This window comes from Vanessa cardui, chromosome 25 (assembly GCF_905220365.1).
Source record: "Vanessa cardui chromosome 25, ilVanCard2.1, whole genome shotgun sequence".
NCBI classification, from domain to species: domain Eukaryota; kingdom Metazoa; phylum Arthropoda; class Insecta; order Lepidoptera; family Nymphalidae; genus Vanessa; species Vanessa cardui.
The window spans coordinates 8397235-8419597 of record NC_061147.1 but is presented as its reverse complement, the minus strand read 5'-3'; the positions used below and the strand labels follow the sequence as shown (position 1 = coordinate 8419597).

The following is a 22363-nucleotide window of genomic DNA, read 5'->3' as shown; positions in this document are numbered from 1 at the left end:
TAATATAAGTACAATATTTATGTTTATTGTTACTACTATAATTATTTTTGTTGTATATTGCTAATTACTACCCTAAAACCTTTCCAATCGAACTATGTTTCGTTTGTATCGTGTTGCACAGAAATCAAGTTGCACAGATACACTGAACAATATTATAGTAAGTAAAGTAAAGCCTGTAAATTTTCCACTGCTGAGCCAAAGCCTCCTCTTCCATTAAGGAGAGGGTTTGGAACATATTCCACCACGTTGTTACAATGCGGGTTGGTTGAATGCACATGTGGCATAATTTTGATGAAATTAGACACATGCAGGTTTCCTCGCGATGTTTTCCTTCACCGCTGAGCACGAGATGCAATATAAACACAAATTAATGTCATATACATAGTGGTGAATGAACCCGAAATCATCGGTTAAGATGCACGCGTTCTAACGACTGGGCCATATCAGCTTGAACAATATTATAAGGAAATAAAAAAAAAAAAAACTAATTTTGATGGTGACAGAAACCCTGTAAGGTCATGAAATATTTATAAAATACACTTAACTATGGTTTATTTATTGCTTACAACAAATGAAAACTCATGATAAATAATGAACGACAAATTTATAATATTATATATATCGTGACGTCACACAGTCATTATTTTTTCGCTGAATAACATAATTATAAATCTCGGAGCCATAATAAAATCTCAGTAAAAGATTTTAATGCATATAAACAATTAATTGAAGAGAGGAGAACTGTCAACGCAATCACGAAACTCGTAATGGCCTTTTTCCGCCGTCAAAATTACATACATTTTATATAAGGACTTACATAAGTATGTGTGTGTGCGATACATGGCGGCTAGGCTGCGCGGGAGTCGAATTGTTCCACTCAACCGCATTTGAGTGCTGGAGGCCGACGCGAGCAGACGTGTCGGCGCGCGGACAATAAACAACTTTTATTCTATTTACTTTAGTGTCTGTGTCAGTGTTTTTCAACTGTGAAACTCTTAGTGTTCAAATTGCATTTCCTTGTTGGTCTGTTATTTGTAACCGTGTTTTGTTTTGAGGTATGTTGAATTTTTTCTTAACATTATGAAATTTCAGTTGTCCCTTTCGATTGTATTCGGATTAAACCGATAATCGACGTAACTTCAGAGGAATGCGATCGATGGCGAATGATTTATAACAAGCGGCTGTTTTCTTATTGGAAACTTATTGTGAAAGAAAATACCTAATTGGACGTTGCGATCGTATATACAAATACATTGATGTATGTGTATATATTATTTATAGTTTTGAGGTTAAAATCGTTTTTTAAAGTTTTAATTTGTAATTCCATTTTCAAATTAATTTCATTCTTAATTTGAATATAAAAGAATCGGTTACAATTTATGTTTTTCATTTCATAATGGCAGTACAATGAAATATTAGTTTTTTGTTACAAAATAAATTTCAAATCGAAGTAGGGCATTACAAAGCACCGTACGATTTATTAATTATATCTTTATGAACAATTCGTTTCTTTAGACACTACTATGATATTATATATAATAATTAATATAATATATATACCTATATGTTATAGCAAAATATAATTTTGTAACTATATGTATTGAATATTTAAAGCGTTATATTAATACAGTATATTCCGTCGGGGTTGATAGTGAAGATTCGTTTACCTAAGAATATGCCTTGTATTCTCCACAATATATTTCTTTATCATCTAAATTCGAGATCTTCTTTCTTTCTATCTTTCTTTTCTATTGCATATCTCATCCAAGTCAACTATTCGTATTTGCTTGGTGCTAAAACAAAGTGCCTACTGCTCTACTGCCACACAAGTAATACGAATTTAAATAAATAAATAAGTATTTTTATATACATAGGAATAAATACCCTTACGATATAAATGCGCCTTTTATAAATAGTTTTGTTTTTTTAAATAACAAAATGATTTTCTCATAAAACTTTGTGGACAGAAAGAAAATTGCAACTTCGAAACTAAACGTGGAATCATAATGGTCAAAAGCACTGATTTAGATAGATACCTAAATACTTGGTTGGTGGTATTTTTCATCATATATTTTTTATATTTCTGTTAATATAACTACATATATATCTTGATTTCAAGAGGCAAATAGCTTTATTATACATTACTTCGTTTATAAAACTATTTTTGCAAAAAGGCTATTAAGTATGGATAATGCGACATTGCCTTAAATTGTTATTATTTATTAAAAACATTGGCAATTTTTGAAATATGATTTGAATCTATAAACAAAATATAACACGTAAAGCCTGTAAATTTCCCACTGCTTGACTGCTATTCCACCACACTGCTCCAATGCGGGTTGGTGGATAAACGAAATATATTTGTATTTAAATAACTTGTATAAGTATGAGTGATATCAATTACATAGCTATAGACTTATGTTACCATCAAATCGTCTCATATTACACCCCCAAACTGAAAATATTTGTAGCTTGCCTAGTTCAAAGCGCGTAATATGTTCATAAAGACACAAGAGAAACATACTTTTTTCCCTTGAATGACGATATTATGAGGAGTTACTTACAGTGCTAATAACTACGGGCGGTTATGACTATTTACCATAAAGCGATAAATTAATAGGTTTTTAAAACGTGATAATCTAAGTCGAAGTCAAAAAACTTTATTTAATATAGTAACGATACACTTGCTTATTGATAGTCAGAAATCTACCGGTTCAGAAAAAACTACTTGGACCTGAGAATACTCAGCGTGTTTGTCATGAGTAAAAATCCCCCAATCACTAATTTTTATGTGCATGCATGTCTTGAACGTAAGCCTTAAACATGCACTCCTTATTGAATGGGCTGAAATAAGGCCCGAAACTTCTCAGGGAGGAAGGAGGAATCCTTCATTCCACTAATGGAGCAATTGTGGAGTTTAACTAAAACCCTACACATTTTAAAAATTTTGCTGTTTTAAACAAAAAAAAAAAAAACGAAAATCAAAATATACTTTATTCCAATAAAAATATACTTTTTTAATCATAATTTTACTATATTAAGTGAAGTTACCAGTTCAGAACGTAAATTCTACCGAGAAGAAGCGACAAGAAAATCAGTAGTTACTCTTTTAAAATACAAAGGAATTTTACTTAAATACTAATTATACATATTGAAATTATGAGTAACTTAAAAAGGAGATAAAGTATAAAAGTTTGATAAGAACTTAATTAATCGCTTAGCTTAATCTAAGTCTTATGTAAGCGTTACTTAATTACTTAATCAATGAATTCAAGTGTGTGACTCAACGTAAGAGGTCTAGGTTGGCTTTTGTTGAAATTTTCCCATGGAGTATGAATAATGCTTTAAAAACTATGTTTCATATGGCAATGACAGCTGTTCGTTTTATGTTTCATTTATTGTATTTAAAAAGCTTACAGTGTGCAGCTTAAAAAGGTTTTAATACGTGATTTGATTATTTTTTTCATTACTTGCATAATAAGTCTCAAATTTCAGTTTATTTTAAATAATACAAGTATGTGTAAAATATTATTTAAACTATGCCATTGTTTATGGGCGGTGGTGACCATTTACCATAAGGTGGCATATATGCTCGTCCGCCAACAAATAGCATAAAAAATCGTTTCTTTATAATAGATATACAAGTGTTTTAAATAGTTGATGAAGCAAAAAATACAGTACACCTACCTAAGCAGATTTTATAAATTTAATTTTTGTTTTATACAAAATTGTACAGCCTGTAACTTGTGACGGCAATTGAAAATTGCTTTTCTCGAGATATAAATGTATGACTATATTAGGTTATATACATATTTCTACTGATATATACGTTAAGTATATGTAGAAATATCTACTGTCCTGGACTATTCTGTTGTGCAATTATATTTTATCTCTTTCTAACATATATCTCATCTTATCCTGTCTAAATTACAATCGAATTGCTTTCATAATACGAATCAGTCCGTAGTGATTTTCTTTAAGATTCTGGGCTTAATCCAAGAAGGTTTTATTACTAAAACAATTTAGAATAACAAAAATAAATAAGATTATTAATTTATATGTTTCTGTTAAGTTTGGTTCCAAATTCAAATTGTTGTTCTTAAATTGAATAGCTGTATAAACACGATTCCTATTATGACTTCTTATTTAATTAAAAGTAAGATTAATTAATTTAAGTGTGCTTAATTGATTACAGTAACTCATCTATTTCGTTTTAATTATGAACATTCGAATTTACTGTTGCAGTGAAGAAAAAAAAGTTCACGAAGGCTTAATTAAAAATTAAAAAAAAAAAATTAATGAAACCATTATATTTCTAAAGTGCCGACGCAAATCTTTTTTTAAGTAATTTTTTTGGATAAAATTTAATATAAAAATTAAAACAAAAAATAATTTATAATTATATGATTTTTTTTTAGTAACAATTTTTTTGTAGTTATTCTTTCCTTATCTTTTCGTCGGTGTATCAGGGGCCTAACCTAACCTTACAGAAATCGACTGTCTCCTCCCCATCATGATGGGATATCCCGAAATCACTCACTGTAAGGCCCCGACGGCTGTACAGTCTACGGACTGTTATCTTATCCTCTTTCTCTATTGGGAGAGTCTTATGATACATATTGTGTATATGTATCAAATCAAATCAAATCAAAATAAACATTATTGAAGTAGGCTTTTACAAGCACTTTTGAATCGTCATTTTACAATTAAGTGAAGCTACCACCGGTTCGGAAAGTAGATTCTACCGAGAAGTAACGGCAAGAAACTCAGTAGTTACTCTTTTTTAACGATTAAAAATAAAAAAGTCATATTAGTTAAATACAATTATTTAAATTAATATATCCTGCGTGGAAGTCAACAGGTATTAGCTCCACGCTTTTTTATCATCTTAAAATCTTGTATTGAATAATATGCTTTTTCTACCAATGTTTCTTTTACAAACGATTTGAATTTTCTAAACGGCAAAGTTAAAAATGTCTGCGGAATTTTATTATAGAAGCGAATACCCTGCCCCAAGAAGGACTTATTGACTTATTGACTTGTATCGTGCCGGTACCGATCAACTTCAAGGATCTCTTGATCCGATGCCTAGGGCAAAAGTGTATTTAAAATATTTATTTTTCTCTTATGATTTAAAGACTGTAAATGCTAAACCATTCGTGGGAGAGTTTGAGTACCAACTAGTGGCTCTATGTCATTTCTGATACATGTTAGGCATTGTCAATTACCAAGCTTTATGTAAATTTATTTAAAAAAATAATCAAAATATACTTTATTCAAGTAAGCTTTAAGCACTTTGGAACAATGTATGGAATGTTCGGAAAATAGATTCTGCCGAGACGAACTGGCAAGAAACTCAGTAGTTACTCTTTTTTAGCATGTATATTTGCAGATATAAGTTTATTAATAAGCATCATAAGCAAGTCACTGAGTCATTCATTTATATATTTATTGTTTTCATTAAAGATAGGAAAATTATTTATCATCAACTTAACAAAAAAGCTTTTAATTGAATACAAGATTTCATCTATTTTTAATTCACTTAGATAAATCAATTCCAATCAAAATATAATAAATAATATACTCATATCAAAATAAGCCTATACAAGCACTTTTGAATCTTCGTTTTATAGAACTATTTTAAAGCGATTTTGGATTCTACCGAGCAAAACCAGCAAGATACTCAGTAGTAACTCATTTCCAATATTTGCTAAATACTCCAACTTGTCAAATAATGAATTCGATCGAGTGACAGTAAGTTTATAATTCACTTCGTCGCCGAGAACGGAGGCACCTTTCCTATATTTTTTGTCGATAAAAATAAAAGAAAAAAACCGACAACAATAGAACGGTAGCACTTTCTAAATGTTCGTTCGTACACGAATTGATTGATGGACATCGAGCGAAATTTATCTTGTAGTATTATTTTTTTTTAATATAAAACGTTATATTTAACGTATGAGATTAACCTTTTTGGTTTTGATACTAGCTGATAAGAAATTTGAATTTGGAATGCTCGATCGAATAGAATGAGTTATACAGTCAGAGTAAGAAAACCATCGTCAGTTTTCAAATTAATTCCTGTATCAAATCTCAAACTCTTAGTACCTTTTGATTCTAAACATCAAATCATTGCGACGTAATATGTCATTCTCGATCTGTAAAGCAGATTATCGCTCATACTGAGCACACTAAAATAGATCTTAAGATGACGAACCTTTTCTTAGCCCGACTGTACATTTAATTTTCAAAACGGTATTAATTGCCACTGAAAAAGAACACGTTAAAAATGACAAGTGACGTCATAAATCTAACACAAATACAATGTTGCCAACAAAAAAAACGCTTAAATGATATCATGTAAATAGCCATTTGATTTTGTTCCGTGTTTTATATAGTGTAATTGTAAATGTTTGTAAAAAAACTCATAACAAAACCGATGTATAAATATACGTACCTATATATGTATAATAGCGTGGACGAGATATATTAGTCATCAAATATATTTTACGACCTCCGTGATCGAGTAGTGTGTACATTGGCTTTCATGGGTGACTCCGAGGTCCCAAGTTAAATTCCCAGCTAAGTTATCTTGGGTCTGGGTGTTTGTGGTACCGTCGTTACTTCTGATTTTCCATAACATAAGTGCTTTAGCTACTAACATTGGGATCAGAGTAATGTATGTGATGTTTTCCAATATTTTATTTGTATATATAAGGTGAAGGAAAACATCGTGAGGAAACCTGCATGTGACAAATTTCATAGAAATTCTGCCACATGTGCATTCCATCAAACCGCATTGGAACAGCGTGGTGGAATATGTTCCAAACCTTCTCCTCAAAGGGAGAGGAGGCCTTTAGCCCAGCAGTGGCAATTAACAGGCTGTTGTTGTTGTTGTTGTGTATATAAAAACTTTGATACAACTTGTCATTTATTCTAACGCAACGTTCGTTCTGAGTTCAAATTCCTCTGTTATGGTCGGTCGCGGACAGCTGACTCCACCGACCAGCGCGCTGCCGGTGTTTCGCTTTGTGACTGCACATTATTCATTCACAAACATCACACAATATACGTCACCTATATACGAAAAAAATCTACGTCACAAATTAAGATGTACATAATAAATTTATTTATTATATATTTTATTATCATATTACATCAATTTATAAGTGTATTTAACTAACATTTTTAAATTTTGAAAAAGAGTAACTACTGAGTTTCTTGTCCATTCTTCTCGGTAGAATCTACTTTCTGAATCAGTGACAGCTTCACTTAATATAGTTGTTAAATGACGATTCAATGCTTGTAAAAGCCTTCTTAAATAAAGTATTATTTACTAATTTTTATTAATCTTATTTCTAAGTCGGAACATACGAGTATTTATTTATTTATTTATTTATTGGGAAACAAACAGCACATACATATCATAATAGTTTTCACATATAAAAAAAAATAATTACATAAGCCAACAAAGTTTCCACTTTTGCACAGTGTCATGGAGTGAACATAGAAAAAAAAAAAAAAAAACTTATAATTATCAGAATTTAACATTTTACAATTCAAAGTGAATTTAAGAATAGGAAAGAAAAACAAACATCATAAATGTAAAAAAATATTAACTATATGAGCTTTTTCAAAGAACGAGAAAACTTTAAAATACCGTCATTAAAAATATCAACACTGTTAAACAATGTGTTATAGTTAGTACAAGCTCTTACGAGAAAACGATTTTTTGCATAATTTCTTTTACATAATGGGACAGAGAAGATATGTTTACATCGTATAGAAGAATTAGAGCACTTAAAAAATATGTTATTTAATAAATATGTTGAGTCTATAAGATTATTAATGATTTTATATAGGAAAATTTGATCCCTATATACCCTGCGGTTCTCAAGTGACATAATGTTTAGACTTTTGACAGAGTTTTCCCCAAATTTGTATGTCATTCTTTTAAGAAACTTGTTTTGGACGCTTTCTATTGCCAAAATATACTTAGAATATTGCGGATTCCAAACAGTGGAAGCGTATTCCAAATGAGACCTAACATAAGAGTTGTATAAGATATTGTAAGTGTGTATGTTCTTGAAATCGCTTCCTTGACGAAATATGAACCCCAGCATACTGTAAGCTTTGGCTGTTATTTTATTTATATGTTGATCAAATAGTAAATCAGCGTCAAGAAGAACTCCCAGGTCCCTCACCTCGGTCACTCTGTTCACTACTTTATCATAAATCATGTAGTCAAATAATATTGGATTAATTTTTCTACTAAATGTTATTACATAGCACTTTTCAATGTTAAGATGTAAACCATTGGATAAACAATATTGTTTTAAAGTAATTAAATCATTTTGTAATTTAACGCAATCATCAGTTTGTTTAATAATTTTAAATATTTTTGTATCATCAGCATATAGTAATATATTAGAGTTTTGAAAAGTTTTCAATAAGTCATTAATAAAAATATTAAACAGCAAAGGACCGAGATGTGAGCCCTGGGGAACCCCAGATGTAATGGGAATAAAACTAGATATATGTCCTTTGATCGCAACTGCTTGTGTTCTGTCACGGAGGTAAGATATCAACCATCTTAATAAATCACCGTGTATACCAATATACTCAAGTTTTTTAATTAACAAGGCATGTGGAATTTTATCAAAAGCTTTTGAATAATCAGTATAGACGACATCAACTTGATATCCCCTCTCCATGGCAGAAAGAACTATATCCAGAAATTCTGTAAGATTAGATTCAACAGAACGCTTACTAATAAATCCGTGTTGTTGAGTTATTAATAACGGTCTTACTAAAGGAAAAATAGTGTCATAAATAATTTTCTCAAATAATTTAGGAATGACGGACAACTTTGATATACCACGATAATTTTTTATATTATGTCTATCACCGCTTTTAAAAATAGGAACAATTAAGGACTTTTTCCAAACTGGTGGTAATGAACCCAAACACAAAGACTTAGTGAACAGTAAATATAGAGGTAATGCTAAAGATTTGCAACAACTTTTTAAAAATGTGGGATGGAGTCCATCTGGACCACTGCCTTTAGAAGCGTCTAGATTTGAGAGATATTTTTCTACAGTATCACATGACACGCTTATTTTGTTGATTAATGTTTGATTGTGTTGAATTAAACAATGTTCATCGGGTTTTGGGTCAGTCTTGGATTCGAATACTGATTTAAAGAAACAGTTGAATAAATTAGCTATAGTATTCCCATCAGATCCAGTACCACCATCCAGAAACATGGTATCCGGTAGATTATTACTACTTTGCTTAGATTTAATATATGACCAAAATTTTTTAGAATGATAATGAATACTGTCCTCTGCTCTTGAAATAAAAGTGTCATAACATTCTACTTCTAACTGCTTAGTTTTGTGTCTTAAATCAGTAAATAGGTCATAGTCACTTGTTCGGCCGTAAATTTTCCAACGTTTATGTACTCGCAATTTCTTGTTAATGAGTTTTATTAATGATCTGGAAAACCATACTGGATGTCTAGATGATTCATGTACTGTTCTGGCTGGTATATATCTATCCAATACATTATTGATAATTAAGTAGAATTTGTCAACCGCTTCAGTCACATCAAGGTCTGAAAGTTGTTCAAACCATTCAATATTATTTAATTCCTTGTTAATTGCTTCATAATCCGCAATATGGAAACGGCGTACAATGCGTGACGCAGAGCGTAAATTAGGTTCATTTGCATTGACATTTGTTGATATGAAAAAAGATGGATGATGCATGTCTTCAGGTAATGACAGCGGCTCAGTTCTTTCAACAACACAGTTACAATTAGAAAGTACGAGATCTAGTAATCTATTATTAATATTAAAGATATTATTAAATTGACACCAGCCACTAAAACTCATAAATGCAAATAATTGCATAATCATATTGTTACCTGCAGGATTCTGAATAACAAGACTATTTTCAGTATTAATTGACCATACAATGTCTCTGATGTTAAAATCTCCTAACACCATAAATTTATCATTAGGATTACTAATGGTTAAGTCCGATAAAAAGTCAAAAAAAGAACCTTCAGAATCACACTGATTGACATTCTGAGGGAAATAACAACAGAACAGTCGTAATTTAAATTTTAAATTATCTCTCCCGATTGTAATATTAACTAATGATATATCTGCGTCTGGAAGAGACAATGGTATTCCTGAGTGCTGCACATCAACACATATGCCATGGCGTACCGCTATTAGAGTACCCCCACCCATACTCATCCCAAGGCGTGTATAGTCACGATCATTACGATACACATTATAGCGGGGATCAAAAAGTTCTTCATCGAAAATACCAGGAAGTAACCACGTCTCACTTAAACAAATTATGTCATAATTAGTGTTTAACAAATTAGTATAAAATTGTTTAGTTTTGGTGCGCAAACCTCTAACATTTTGATAGAAGATACGTAAGTCCATATTAATATATACTACTTTTTGGGTAATAATGTTTATGAATAATAATGTTAACTGATTTTAAAATAAATTTTAAAATATTAAAATTTAGATCTAAGTAATCATATGACAATTTAAAATTATAGCTCATTTTTAAATATACAATATTCCATGCCAGCTCAAAGTTTATAAAAAATACAGTGACAATTTTAACGACGGTAAATACAAATATAATAACAATTAAAAACTTAATTAAATAGATTTTCGTGGGAATAACCATCTTGATAACACTTATGAGATCTTGTTTAAACATTCCTTAGAAGTAATGTGAATAACAGGCGAGTTATCGGTCTTACGAACCATTACCGTACAGTTTCGGACCCAACAGTATAAATAGCCTTTATCCTTTCCTCTACGTCTAGCTTCACTGAGAAGGAGCTTGTTGTATGCAGACAGGTGATCGTTAATATATATCGGATTATTTTTGCCAGGGAAACCAATGTCGCTTGCTTTCAGGTTTTTTAATTTACGTAGCGATGAAAGAAAGTCATCTTTTTTGTATCGGGCTTGCATTTTCAAAATAATTGGACGGGAATGATTATCAGACGTATCATTTTTCACCGCAACTCTTGTTACAAAATCGACATCTGTATTGAAGTTTAAAGGATACCCACTTTTTTCGGCTAATGTTTTTATGATAGTTATTAAATTCTCGCCTTTCTTTTGTGGAACGCCATTTATTTGTATGTTAGAACGGCGCACCCATTGTTCATTTCTGTTGTTATTGTCCGATAGCTCTTTAAATTTTATCTTCATTTCCTCGAGCTCCGTTCCAAGTTTGTCTATTCTGGATACTTCAATATCTAGGTTATTCATGTGTTCTACCACCGAGTTAATAGACGACTCGACAGATTTAATTTTTGTAGACCAAAAGCTAACAGTCTCCGAAAGCTTTTTCAGTTCCTCGGTGATAAAAGTTTTAAAAGATTCCATTGTAGAATGTAAACTGTTAAAGCGGTCATCAAAATGATCAATTAATGATTTTGTGTCCAATTGGGATTGAGATATTATATTAATCTTTTCAGAGGTGTTAGGAAGTTTAGGGCTTATATTTTGACAAGGCTTCTTGGAAATCTTACAAACTGGACATTTCCATTTTGCTTTATTCATAGGAAGTATCTTTTTAAAATCTGTTTCACTCATACCAACACATAAATAGTGATAGATACTGTGACAAGCTGTGCATTTGATCATATCTTCAGATTTTAAAGCATTAGAACAATGTTTACATTCCATTATGTTGTTTGAAATAATGAAGGTAGAAATCAGCTGGAGTATTATTTAATTAATGCTTTAAGTGCAGCGCGGATGGTTAAATGCACTCGGATTAACGACCAAAAGGTCGTAAGTGCGGCTAAGTTACTAAGATCTTGCGCGTTTTCTTCAAAACCACGCACAATTCACACACTGTTTCACACTGTTTAACGTTTAACTTTTTTAATTTGTTATTTCCTTTAATAGTCAATTTAATTTTAATATTTTTATTAATCAATTGTTATTAATTTCTTTGAAAAAAACTGAAACTATTTTCGAAAAGTTCACTCCAAATTATCGACGTTGTCACGAAATATTGAATTTTAATTTTCGTAGTAATCACAAACAGTTGTTTATACTGTGACAGCACGATGCGTTATGCGAGTATGTATCTCAAATGAAATATCGTTGCTAATACGGCTTTGTAAGAAGTGTTAAGCTGTGATTCAAATGAGTGGTCACGATACCACCGTTTCGGTGCTCACCATCGACTTACCATCCGCGGCACGTGGCGCATGGTTCAGTGGAGCAGGACGCAGGACTTGTTTGATTCGCACGATGGCTGCGTACTCACTCATTGGGTTACGGAGATTTGGACCGTTATGTAAACAAAGTTCACGTAAACTAACTTATATTCTAATTTATATTTAGGTCCATTTTTCTATGTTTTTTTTTTCAGATAAGTACAGACCAAATAAATTAACTTACTAAAATATATCAGGAATTCCTCGATAAATTAAAGTTAAACGGGTGTTTTGTCGAGGAATTCCTGGAGGAGGTCATGTTAGTTAGGTTAGGAAATTAGCAATAAAAAGAAGTGAGATGATATTATTTCTTCTATATGTAAATCCTCATATTATGGAACTTTCAGGTATACAAAACTTAACTTGTCTTGTGAGACTTATGGGATTTAGTGTGCATGTATGTTGTCTTCTCTTTAGACTTTATTTGAAATATTCCATGTAGTCTGCTTCAGAGACGCCATACCAGTGTAGTATACGTGTTTAAAAGTATAATTCAAATAGGCTTTTAATATAGCTGAGGCTATACACGTCAGCTTGCCAATCTGCCAAGGTATGGTCAAGGAAGTCGCCTTCGTCGCATTCTGTACTTTGCACAGCATGAAAAACTGGGTAACTGACTCTATGTAGAGCATGATCTTTTTCATCCACGTTTATTCCGCGTCCTCCAGTTTAGCATAATTTAATATTTCCAGCTCATATGAATAGTGTTTTAAATTTAGAACACGTTATTAATATTATAAAACAATATTATTCATAGGAATAATAAAATATAATAGTTCAGAATAAAAGAGTTCAACGAGTTCGAATATTTTTCTTGCTTGTACTTTTTTTTTAATCTGTCCTTTAAAATAGTGTTTCTTTTTATGCAATCATTATATTAATAAAAAAGTTAGTAATGTATTGTCATAAATTAATTTAAATGTTGAAAAAGAGTAACTACTGATTTTCTTGCCGGTTCTTCTCGGTAGAATCTACATTCCGAACCGGCGGTCAAAGTCTACTTGAATAAAGTTTATTTTGATTTGATTTGATTTGATATATGTAACCTGTGTTAATAAGTAAGTTAATGTTTAAAAAAGTATCATTCTCAAAACCATGTCTATAGTTAAGTTGTCAAATACATACATAACTTAACGCCTAAGTAGATGTTTAAAAAAAATACCAATTTCAAAACCGTATTTATAGTTAACTATTTGTTGTGGCTTGAACGACGTTTGACGTCTTATGACGTCACAACTTTTCGATATAAACAAAATCGTGACAATTTATAACCAGAATTTAATGGTAGATTAAAGGAATTAACTTCAATTACCAGCTAGCATAATCGCTAAATAACAGATACGTTTAATTGAACGTATAATAAACATTGTGTCATCTCTTTTCTTCGAATATAATAAACGCTAAGAATAACTGAGATGGAATATATTTTAGTTACAGTATTTAAAATAACTCGAATAAGGTCGAGTGTCTCTGCCAGGGTCGCTTTACAGGCGTTATTTCGCTACGGCGGGCGATTGGACATCGTTGAGAACCTTGGTAACAATACCAGATATGCTAGTTATCATTAACAAACATTAATATTGACAGCCTCTAAATTTTCCACTGCTGGGTTAAGGCGTCTCCCTTTGAGACGGTCTGGAGCATATTCCACCACGCTGTTCCAATGCGAGTTGGATACACATGTGGCAGAATTACGTTGAAATGGGACACTCACGATGCAAATTCTGTGTTGCTTGCCTGGGTTTGAACCAGCAATCATCGGTTAGGATAATATAACCATTGAGCCATCTCGGCTAGTTATCGTACTAACACTTCTTCACACAAGCATAGTATATATTTCTTTTTGTATTTGAAAAACTTACTTATGGCTTAGTGCAAGGCCGTTTGTTTAAGTAGCATTCAATCATTAGATATAACCTTACAAGGGACATAATATATCGGATGCCGAGATTCGCGCATTGGTGGTGATGGTAAAAAAAACCAGTGGCAGTGTTAATGGGCCGTAAACACTTACCATCAGGTCTCATTAGCTAGTCCGGCTACCTACTCTATAAATGTAAGAAAAAGCACAATAGTTTATAGAAAGAGAACTAAATATAAAATGTTATGCTTATTATAGAGTCAATGACCCGAAGTATTATATTTTAATGTATAATTTGTTTCATACAAGAAATGAATTCAATCTTATACACTTTATATACAATTTTCTAAACCTCCAAATAGTGTTGTGTTGTTGCGCAAAAGCCTGAATAACCTCGCTTGTAATCGAGATGTCGATAAAAAATCATTAGTCAACTCTCGACCTCGGTTTTTGCTGGGGATGTTCAGATGGTCATATTTTTTGTTAGATTAAAAGATTATTGGGGTCAGTCAGATTTGGAGTAGGGCCGGACCATGACTTAGTCATAAAAAAATTTAAAATAAGGTTAATGGAGAATTTTCTATTATTTATTTATAGATCGAGATTGCCATATTTTTTTTACTCACCATTGTCGATAATTGCAAGTTTGGTATTAAGAGGTTGACAAATTCAAATATCGTATTTGTACATATGTATATAATCAAAATATGTATGTGTTCGTATAAATAAATTTAAAATAAAAACAAATAAAATATAGCGTTTTCGTAAACGACAGTTTATCAATTCCAAATAAACTTACAATAAGTACTCTGAATGTGATTGAAGAAGTTAAGAAAAAGAAGTTTATAAACATACTATTATTATATATCTTGCCTACTTTATAATATACAGTGCTTTACAAGGAATGAGAGAAAAAGTAATGATAGTAACTGGCACTTTTTAGGACACGTGATTGTGTCAAACCTTGCTTCAGTAAAGGCTGCGTGTGAGTTCTGATGTGTCAAATTTGTTAATCTCGTGCTCAGTTAAGGGCAAAATTGGCCGCAAAGGCAGTGTTGGAATAATTTCCAATATCTTCTCAAATGGGAAGGTTTATTCCAGTCAGTATTTAAAACCTGTTACTTGTCTATTACTTTATAAATATGGAAGATGAACAAATTTATATTATTTTTAATTTATATTATTAATATTATAAATGTGAAAGTCACTCTGTCTGTCTGTCGGTCTTTCAAGACCAAACCGCTGAACCGATTTTGATGAAATTTGGTATGAAGCAAACTTGAACTCCAAGGCTCCATAGGCTGCTTATTAACTGACACATGACAACCATCACTCAACCGCTAGTCGTGTATAAATGTATAATAACGCAGATTATCACATCATTTTCGAGCCGCCATTTTTGTTTTCGTATATTTTCAAGTGTGGTCGTTCTCTCGAGTCGAGGTTAGGCCAAGTTCAGATAAAAAGGTTGAGCGATTATCAATGGCCATTTTTTTATTTTTTTTCACAATTAATTATTCCATTTTACGTTTAAATTTAAATGTGAATCGACATTGACGTTTTTTGATGTTATGTAATTAAACTGTTCGAGTACGGTTGTTATCATTTTACAGCTTCTGTAAGCGTTACTCGGGTTAAATGATAATCGCGGGTTCAAACCCAGGCACCACTGTATTTTCATGTGCTTGATTTGTGTTTATAATTCATCACGTGCTCAGTGAAGGAAAACATCACGAGGAAATTCGAAAATGTGTCCGAATTTCGATTCATTTGGGCATATGCTATCTGACGTTAAAATATTTTTTTAATCAGATTGTTAGGTCTTGAGATTGTTTTATAGAAACAAACAATCCTTTCTGTCTTCTCTTGAAAGTTTTCTTTTAAATCTGACCCTTAAATCTTTATATTTGGTCTTATGATTCGTTAAAAGGTGATGTACGCTAACTATCAGATTGCCAACTGTAAGAAAATAAAAAATTTAAATAGGGAAAATATTTTATTCGAGGTCTAGAATGTACAAAAAAATTGAAATTAACAAAGTTATTTTTAGTACTAAAGTTGTTTATATTTTTATAGATTTTGGGATATTTAGCATGTTTTTTTTTTTTTTTTTGTTCGGTGTAGCTCGATACTTCGACATTATCTACGAATATCTTGTTTACGAATGTCTTGTTCAGTCTCATATCATATCTCGAAACCAATAACTTTAATAATACAAAAAAAATATTGGAATATAGTGTGTGTTGAAAATAAAGTTGACCATTTATAGCGCACGATACGATCAAGTCATTAATAAACACATAAAAAATAATTCCATGGTCCGATTTAAACAACATCCTTTCCTGAGGGAAATCCATTTTACTCGCTCCCATTTCCCATGGACTGACAATGGTGCGCGGGCGCAGACAAAATGGCGGGCGCTGACGTCACTCCGGAAACGGCTCCGTTTTGAATTTGGAACGGTCGAGCGAGCAATGGCGGAACATCCGGCGAAGACGTTACAATGAGTGCGCGCGCGACGGTAAAATTATTATAGATCAATGGTTATGTATGGATCTGATCTAGTTTTTGAGTGAGTCGATTGCCGACTTTGTATCTACTACTTACAGGGAAGGTTTTTATGTGACATACCTCACCACTTGATAAGTGGTAACCACCACCCATATAAACGGAGCACTTTAGAAACTAAGATATTATATCCCTTATGCCTGTAGTTAGACAGGCACACTCATCCTTCAAACCGGAAATATTGACTACTGCTATTTGCCAGTGGGTGGTACTCAGACGGGCCTTACATTACTTAACAAGTAATATATATAACCTCAAACTTAACGCCGCGATACATAAGCTATACGGTTATATATTTATGCCAAACGACCGTAAGCCAATCATGATTATTATTTCTCTAATATTGAAAAGATAATAAAAAATAACTTGATTTTAAGGGAAACCAACGCGAATGTGTATCATAGCTGTATTTATGTGAATAAAGTGTAAAGTGCTGGATTTATACGAATGTTTATCCCTAACGGCTTTTGTTCAGCTCCAAAAAATTAAATACTTCTTTCTTCACAAATATCTTATATAGTATAAGTTTATGGAAATTGTCGAAAAAAATGTAATATAACACAAATATCTAACATGGTAGATGAGTTAATAGGAATGTAGTATTTATTCAGAATCCTCAAAGGAAATGGGTCTTTTTATGATAAGATTTTTTCTTTTTTATTTAATATTTATAGCAACCTTCCACGGTTTCGCACGGATGCAATGCTGATACTAAGTATACTACAGATTTTTTTCTTATTTCTTTACTGCATTGCATATTTATTGTATAAAAAAACCTTAATCTCGAATCACTCTATCTATTAAAAAAGCATCAAAATCCGTTGCGTTATTTGATAGGTCTGTGCATACATAGGGATAGACAGCGAGCGACTTTGTTTTATACTATTCAATGATGACCAAGGAGGTTCAATATCAGAAAACTTTTTTAAAATAGTCCGGATGATAAATCGTACTGTGCGAACATTCATAGCGGTGGTAATAATGACTGGAAATGGTAAACAGACCGCTAATCGGTGCGGTTAGCGCGAGTGACGAGCGAATATCAATTGTATCGATAAAAAAACTTACGATTATTTTATCGATAAAATTGATACAACCATACAATTTATCAGTAAACTGAGTTATTCTTAAATTTATACAATAATATCATTCTATATATTAATATAGATGGTGTAGTGAAGTGTTATTTAAATGAAAGCCTTATAATTAAAATCTTAATATTTTGACGCTCCTTAAATGTATATCACCTGTCGTTGTAAAGCATCTGTCGATAATTGAGGCGCATCACTACGTAATTGTAACAGCAGCTACTCGGAATTAGAAAATACAATATTAGGTATCGGTTTCTTTTATTATACTTTAATAATACTATTTGTATAAAGACATTATCGATACCGAAATCGATTTTGACCATTATATTAACATAATAATTAAAAACTATTTCCAAAAGTAACTTATTTTATCTATATAAATATATTTTATTAATATAATATATACGAAATAAAATACATAGGTACAATTATTAAAAATTTAGGCTGGAGGATGGATATGACTTCTCTATATCCTGGAAAACGAAACGTGCGAATGCACTTGTCTCTTACTTAAGATGTAACGTTGATATTGACGTTTTATTGGTTTATTATATTATGTATTATATATAAATTATTTATAAATTAATCAAACAAATAAACATACTTATTCGTCATATGTTTTTTCACTAAATAAGCTTGAATGTAGTTGCGAAAGTACACCAAAACCAATCCTACTAATATAAATTCGAAAGTTTGAGATTAGATAGATGGATGTATGTTTGTTACTCTTTCTAAAAAACTACTAAAAGGATTTGGATGAAATTTAACAGTAATATAGATTATAAATCAGAATATCACATTGGCTACCATTTATAATTTTATGTAATTTGATTATAATATAAAACATCGTGAGGAAACCTGCACGTGACAAATTTCATAGATATACTGCCACATGTGTATTCCACCAACCCGCATTGGAACAGCGTGGTGGAATATGTTCCGAACCTTCTCCTTAAAGGGAGAGGAGGCCTTTAGGCCAGCAGTGGGAACTTACAGGCTGTTGTTGATTATAATATAACTATCCATATCAAGTGGTTGTACGAAGCCGTAGCGAGTTGCTAGTATATCGGCAGCACGTCTAACTATTTGGTTTAACTATAGAAAAACAAACATGTAAAAAGTCAAAGAAAACAAATTGAGGAGGCTGTATATTGTTTGTAAAATGAAGATGAAACTGTTTGTCTGTTCTCTATCTAACGGTACTTTAAACATTTAATATAACCACAGGAACCGAAGCTTAGTTTGTCCTAGACTGTAATTTAGGCAAGATCTAGGTTACGGTATATCTGCCTGAGGCTTGCCTCTCTGCTTTTAATGCACGTTCCACAATGATTTATTGTTATTTATCTTTATGTATCGATAATTATTATTATTTCTCTGAAAATTATTGTATATAAAACCTTATTTTTTTAATTAACTGTCAATTAATGAAAATAATCTAAACAGCTATTAAACATTACTCAATTTTAAACTCTAATACAAGGTATTAAAGATGATATTTTTTTTTGTTAGGTTTGTTAAACAGCTGATCGCAGGGGTTGTGTCTTAATGGCAATAACGGACCTGGACACCTGACAAGTCTAAGGTCTGATGACCCGCATGGGAAAAAGTATTTATATTCCGTCTTAAGGATTTAAACGAGCTTATAACAATTAATATAAAATGTTAGATTTGTATAGATCAACTTATATCACTAATGACCTCTTTCTTTTGTGCCAGCAAGCTATAATTTGAAACAAAAAAATTGCTCAGAATCTGTTTAAATCTACAAACAAAAATATATTAACAAAATTGAAAGTAAGAAAACAGTTTGACATTGGCTGTATGACATAAGTTTACCTCACCATTGGATAAATTAAAAAAAAAACCTGTCAATTGTTTCCCGCCAAATCTCAATTCCGTTACAAACGGTAATTACAGGAGGTATATTTTTTCTATCGCTTTCCGTATCATTGTCATCGCAGGAAGTGACTGCGCCCTTATAATTGAGCGTGATACACACGTGCCGAATATTTGAATAAAAATAAGAAAAAAAAAACTAATTTTCAATGATGGCAACCCAAACTAAACACATGTTATATTTAAATATTGCTTTTAGGGATCCCTTTACTAAAAAAAACCTATTTAATGTCTTTATATTATGTTTAAACTGAATATTATATTTTATTTTCATATTATAATAAACATTTATATTTCCTAGAATAATAACTTTTCAAAGTATGAAGAATATTACTTAAAAATCGGTCAACCTTGACCGGCTGTTCGAAATTTAAATTTAGAATGAGTAAATTCATTGTTATCTGTCGAATTGTCGATTTAATATAAAAAAGATAAAAGCTATTTTGTGCTCAATGCTACGGATATTAGAGTTTATAATGGAATGCGGTTAATTATTATAATAATTCCTGCTATTAACGGCTTTGAAAATTTAATGAATAGGTAATTGAATTTGTATCTTATTACGATTATCTTAGAGTTTGTATTCATTAACCATAAAAACAGACGTTAATACATAAGAATACTATCAGCGATAATTGTCTATGTAATAATTTGATACCTAAATTCCTTAAAGTAACTTTCTTACTCAGGATTTTTTATTCGAAATTCAAATATTAATGAAATTAAATATGTATATGAATTTATTAAACAGGCCTTATTGACAGAGAACTATGGAATATGGATTGGGTATGTGAATAGTTTGAAATATTGCTGTGCAATTTTGTAACAATTCACTTCGTTTTTCACTCGTGACAATTGTCAACAATCGACTTCTGATACGCCATATTGATACGTGATTTTATAAATTTTGTAATTATGGCAATATTGCATATTCTTCAGTAAGTGTGTCTATGGAAAGTGGTGACCACTTACCATCAGACAGTCTATTCATCAGTCTGCCTGTTGCTTGTAGATAAAAAATTTGACTAAGATTTTGAACTGTTTTAACCGTTGTTGTTATGTATCCAATATTTTATCAATTAATATCAACAATCTGATAAAAAAAATGATAAGTAGTCTAACTTGAATATTTATTGTTTATAAAGAAAGTACTTAATTAAAAAATACTTCGCATAAAACCTTTATATATTATCGCCATTTAAAACCTCTATGAAGGTTAACAAACCTATACGACCTGCGCTGACATTTGCCGCCCGTTAAAAAAATCACGCGTACCACGTGGTCGTACACCTGTGCCGTTTATACGTGGGTTACAGATAAGGCGAATATATATTGCATATGAAACTGCATATTATTTGCAAGGAAAAACAATTCTTATTTTGAATTTTCAAATTTTATTTTAGAATATATTGCAAGAGGAAAATATATTTGAATAAAAAAGTGGCCCAGTGGTTCGAACGAGTGCATCTTAACCGATGATTTCGGGTTCAAAACCATTCAAGCACCACTATATATATATGTGCTTAATTTATGTTTATAATTCATCTCGTGCTCGACTGTAAAGGAAAACATCGTGAGGAAATCTGCATGTGTCTCATTTCATCGAAATGCTACCACATGTGCATTCCAACAACCAGCATTGGAACAGCGTGGTTGAATGTGTTCCAAACCCAATCCTTAGTGGGAAAGGAGGGCTTAGACCAGCAGTGGGAAATTCACAGATTGTTACTGTTTTAGAAGAAATTTTTTCTAAATATTAGTTCGTTATGTCTGACCACGGCATTATAGTTGTTTTCGCTAATCGCTCGCCACCCTTTTATTAATGGCGTGAAATTCTCAACGACTTTAAAGTCGGTATTACTACAGTTTATTACTGTTAATTATCAGTGTAATCAATAAGAATTGTTTTTTGCACAAATGGAATAAAATGTTCAATTTGAGTGCAATGTTATCATGTCTTACTTTTGTGTAATAAATTTGACACTAGTAGAATACATTTCTGACACAGACAGATGTATCATATGTACTTTAAAACAGATAGGTTGACTGGCAGATAGGCCACTAGACTGTTATTACCAATAACACCATCCTGTCAATGCGCTATCAACCCGCAGAACCAAAATATTATGTCCCACGTGTGTGCCTACTTTTCTTAATTTATTTAACGTGATAATTTTACATGCGAGATTTTTCTTTATCTAATTCAAATAAAGAACTATATATTTTTTCACATAAATAAAGGCACAAGTGTACAATGGAAAATCTATAAGAAATGTAATAAAACATTTTCATACCGTTTTGATGTAAGTATGAGCGAATAGGATGAATAAAACTTTACAATATATGATTATAGCAATATCAGTCCCTTTTCCGCTAGGGCTGTTGCTGATTCCGTTATAGGGCTGTCACTTGAATTTAAATAAATTTAAATATTTCACCCGCGTAACAGGTGATGAATTAACGTGGGAATTGACTTTAATTTACATTTATATTTCATTATCGTAACTGTCAAAAAATTATGTAAAAAAAAATATGAGTCGTGGTAGCGCTTTTAGCAAGTCCGATTGATACGTAGTCTTCATTCATCTTATATCATCAATATACCACCAACCTTGGGACTTATCTGTGTTTATGTTTCTTGTACCTGTAGTTACACTGGCTCACTAA

General features: G+C 31.5%; 1 protein-coding gene across 3 annotated transcripts in view; it reads left to right on the top strand.

Moving 5' to 3' along the window:
* Positions 1–887: 887 nt before the first annotated feature.
* Positions 888–22363, top strand: part of LOC124540518 (paired box protein Pax-5) — a 106259-nt gene continuing 84783 nt past the window's right edge. For all 3 annotated transcript variants that reach the window (XM_047118142.1, XM_047118143.1, XM_047118141.1), the window contains exon 1: positions 888–1055. The gene's annotated coding sequence lies outside the window, so the exon portion shown is untranslated. The remainder of the gene's footprint in view (positions 1056–22363) is intronic.